The sequence below is a fragment of the Lygodium microphyllum genome, chromosome 21 (genome assembly GCF_053477565.2).
Source record: "Lygodium microphyllum isolate KBCC chromosome 21, Lygodium_microphyllum_v1.1.10, whole genome shotgun sequence".
Lineage (NCBI taxonomy): Eukaryota > Viridiplantae > Streptophyta > Polypodiopsida > Schizaeales > Lygodiaceae > Lygodium > Lygodium microphyllum.
Window position 1 is genome coordinate 84932891 of NC_141155.1, and position 3871 is coordinate 84936761.

The following is a 3871-nucleotide window of genomic DNA, read 5'->3' on the forward strand; positions in this document are numbered from 1 at the left end:
CTCCTGGCCGCGAGGCCGTGGGGTTGTTGAGCGCGTGAGATAGAGGTCCGGCTAGTGTATGAGCCAGTGCCGGCCCGTTCTAGGTTCCGTCAGTGGTGCGTCTGCTGGGAGCCTCTTAGAAGTGGCGATCCTCAAATCCTGGTTATCTAGGGACCAACTAGCAGTTTATGCCAAAGGATACTGGTATTGATCCGTTATTTGTCGATAAGCATCGTCTAGCAGAAATCCAAAAGCAAGAGAGACCTATCCCCGCAGCTGCCCAATTACAATATTTCCTACATGGTTTGGACTTTAATATCCAATTGCAGTTGAGTAGTGTCCCCTTGGGGGATATAGATACTGCCATTACACGAGCACAAGAGATGGAATCCTGACTACAAGCAGCCTATGCTTCTCGAGGCAATTCGAATATGGGTTTAGTATTGGGAAACAATATGGCGATGGCCAATGGTAGTAGTGGCCAAGGGATAGTGATGGCTAACCCTAATGGGAGAGGGAACATGATGCAGAATGTCCCTTTATTACCAGCTCCCCCTAGCATGTCGATGTCTACGAGCAGTCAAATGGCTCCAAACGGTGGAGGCCAGGCGGTCAATTCTAATACCATGTCTATGGCTCAACAATCAGTGCCTAATGGAATTGTTAGGCTGATGGAACGACATGGTAATGACCAAGGCTATGAGTCGAGTGCTTCCAATGTTCTTGGCGAGGTTAAGAACATGATGAAGCATTATACTGACATGATTACGGAGCAATATCGGCAAATAGCCATTGATGTCAACTTCCTTAAAAAACAACAAAATTTGATAGGAAGTAGATACCCAGATGAGGGTGCACCGTCAAGGTTTAGTTGCAAATGGTGTGGTGGGCAGCACTATCCAAGAAATTGCCCAAATGTTAAGTGCGACATCTGTGGAAAATCCGGCCATTTAGCAGCTATTTGCTGGAGTAAGATCAGTTCCCTCCAGCGAGGTAGTCGGCAACCAGGGCCTATTAATCATCGTGCCCAAGGAAATGATTCCCAGCGAGAAGACAGGCCTAAACAAATACTTCAACGACCAAAGAATACAGTGGAGGAGCTACCTAGTGGGAGTGGGGTTAGTTTGATTGAGGTTGTACGCGTTAATGATACTGAAACCTCTAATTTGCGAGTTGTTCTTACAAGAGGCCAAAAGGGTAGAGAAGCCGACAAGGATAAGTCTACCGACGGAAACCCTAAACAAGGCGACAAAGGGACGCAAGTTTTGGATCCTGCCATGGAAGGGGGACCTTTGAAGCCCGTGGAGAGTAAAGCCGGTAAGGAACCACTAAAGAAGAAGGTGAAAGTCAAGAAAGAGGCAATAAAGCTGGTGTAGCGACCTAAAGAGCGGATGGTTTGGCGTGAAAAGTGAGCTCTATCGAACTATCATGAATTTGATTTGGCGAGCTCTCTTTGTGAAGTCAAGCCGGATGTGAACCTCTTTTACAGCTTATTAAGCTTTCCCCAGGAGTACACAAGGAATTTAGAAAGATCCTACATACCGGGTATATCGTAGAACCTTTGGGTATTGCGTAAGTTGGTGATGACTGGTTTGAGCATGTTGAGAAGCATTGCCCAAGGGTTGCAGCCTATGTCGATGGGATATTAGTAGATTATGCCATTGTCGACACGGGATCATCTGTTAACATTATGAGTTCTGAACCGATGGAAAGGTTGGGTCTTGCGATCCAGAAAGATACCTCCACAATTCTCAGAATGGCAGATGATAGTTTGAGATAGCCAGAAGGCTGCATTACTAAGGTCCATGTCACTGTTGCAAATGTAGAATGCCTGTTGGACTTTAGGGTGATTCATTTTGCAGGCCGTCCAAGTTACCAAGTATTACTCGGACGACCTTGGATCTTGCAAGCGGACTGCCAAGTAGATATACCCGCTGGTCGACTAATATTCGGTAGAGGTGCCCAACGCGTGGTGGTTGATGCTTATCCTGAGTCCCCGCAGAGTGAGAGAGCTCCTCTATCTTCTACAGAATTGGAGACATTAGAAGATTTATCTGCCAGTGAGACATCATCGAGTGATGAGTCCAAAGAGGGATCCACCACGGAAGACATCTATCAGATCACTTTGAACGAGCCGATAGAGGGCCAAGATCATATAAGAGATGCCGATGTTATCGAGCTAGACCTTGGTACGCCTGATGATTCGCGGCCAATCAAATTAGGTTCTATGCTCAACACAGCAGAAAGGGAGGACTATGTGGCCTTGATTCAGGAATTCCATGATATCTTTGCATGGAGTTATGATAAGCTGAGAGGGATTCCTCCTAGTCTTGTTGTTCATACAATTCCATTGAAAGAGGGGAGTCGTCCTGTACGACAGAAAGTAAGGCATATGCCTTTTAAATTGAGGGACGGGCTGTTTAAAGAGTTACAAAAGCTTCGAAAAGCGGGTTTGATTTTTCCTGTGCAACACACGGAATGGTGTTCACCAGTTGTGATCAGAAAGAAGAAGAAGAATCAAATTCGATTATGTGTAGACTTTAGAGAGCTGAATAAGCAGACAGTTAAGGACTACTACCCGTTGCCATTTATTGACCAAATTTTGGATCAATTAGCGGGTAGGGAGATATATTCGTTTATGGATTGCTTTGCAGGATATAACCAGATGGCAATCATAGAAGAGGACAAGTTGAAAACAAATTTTATCACTGTGTATGGTACTTTTGCGTACCATGTGATGGTCTTTGGTTTATGCAATGCGCCTAGTTCGTGGCAACGAACAGCAGATAAGACATTCGGTGACATATCCACCAAAGAGTTGAAGGTGTTTATTGATGACTTAGGGGCTGCCACCGTGAGAGAAAGGTAGTTGATCATTTTAAGAAAATGCTTTGAGCGTTGTAGACAGTTTTGTATCCCCCTAAACCCACGGAAGTGTGTTTTTGGAGTACCTTATGGGCTATTGTTGGGTCATGTGGTCAGTTCGGTAGGAATTGCGACAAACCCTGAGAAGGTCAAAGTTATAGTTGCCATGGGTCCACCACGCACTTCGAAAGAAGTTCATAGCTTTCTATCTTTGGTTGGTTATTACCGTAGATTCATAAACGCCTTGGCAGAAAGAACGTTGCCGCTTACAAATTTATTGTCCTTTAGCTATTTGTTTGTATGGGGTGACCCTTGTAAGGTAGCATTCGAGGATGTGAAACAAGAGCTAGCAAGAGCTCCCGTTTTAAAAGCACCTAAAAGAGGTGAGGTGTTCTATATATTCTCGGCAGCCACCATGTATAGTATCAGCTGCTGTTTAGCCCAAATTTGGGAAGAGAAGTGGTACCACCCGATTGCTTTTGCTAGCCGGAAGCTGGGGGTATCCGAAATCAATTATACCTACATGGAGAAGTTGTGTCTAGCGATGGTCTTTGGGACCAAGAAATTCAGGCATTATATTCTCTATGAGGAAGTCGTGCTTTATACAAAGATGGAGGGGCTTCGACTATTGATGAATAAGCTACAGCCGCCTAATCGTCTAGCGGAGTGGTTAATCACTTTGCAGGATTTTGATTATGAAATCTGTAGTAAGCCACCAAGGTTGCAAGGCATCGTGGAATGTCTTGTGGACTTTGGAGAGCCGAAAGAATCTGTGGCTCAAGGTAGTGACATGGAGTTGTTATTTAAAATAGATACGCATCTATTCCCTCCTGGTATGCTGCAATAATGCATTATTTCTCAACGAGAGAGGCGGGATCCGAATTATCTAAAGCTGAGAGAAGGAAAATTAGGCAGCAAGCGTTAAAGTTTGCCTTGATCGCAAGTACATTATATCGGCAAGGGGTTGATGACATCTATCGCCGATGTGTGATGCCTGACGAGGTGCCATTCATTTTGGAAGAGTGCC